Here is a 607-nt window from a genome sequence, read left to right on the forward strand (position 1 = left end):
TGGTTAGAGCAGCAGGCTGGGAGCCAGAAATCCTGGGTTCTCTCCCTGGCTCTGGGAGGGCAGTGGGGTCTAGTGGTTAGAGCAGGAGGGGCTGGGAGCCAGGACTCCTGGGTTCTCCCACTGGCTCCAGAAGGGGAGTGGGGTGTAGTGGTTAGAACAGGAGGGGCTGGGAGCCAGGACTCCTGGGTTCCCTCCCTGGCTCTGGGAGGGCAGTGGGGTCTAGTGGTTAGAGCAGGAGGGGCTGGGAGCCAGGACTCCTGGGTTCTCCCTCTGGCTCTGGAAGGGGAGTGGTCTCTAGTGGTTATAGCGGGAGGGGCTGGGAGCCAGGACTCCTGGGTTATCTCCCTGGCTCTGGGAGGGGAGTAGGGTCTAGTGGTTAGAGCAGGGGAGGGCTGAGAGTCAGGACTCCTGGGTTCTCTCACTCCCTTTGGGAGAGGAGTGGGCTCTGGTGGTTACAGCGGAGGAGCTGGGAATCAGGACTCCTGGGTTCTCTCCCCAGCTCTGGAAGGGGAGTAGGGTCAGGGGGCCGAAGAGGGCAGGGCCACGAATCCAGTGGCTGATGAGGGGGGCTGACGGGGTGGGTCTCCCAGCTTCCATCCCATCACTA

Source organism: Chelonoidis abingdonii, chromosome 11 (assembly GCF_003597395.2).
Source record: "Chelonoidis abingdonii isolate Lonesome George chromosome 11, CheloAbing_2.0, whole genome shotgun sequence".
NCBI lineage: Eukaryota > Metazoa > Chordata > Testudines > Testudinidae > Chelonoidis > Chelonoidis abingdonii.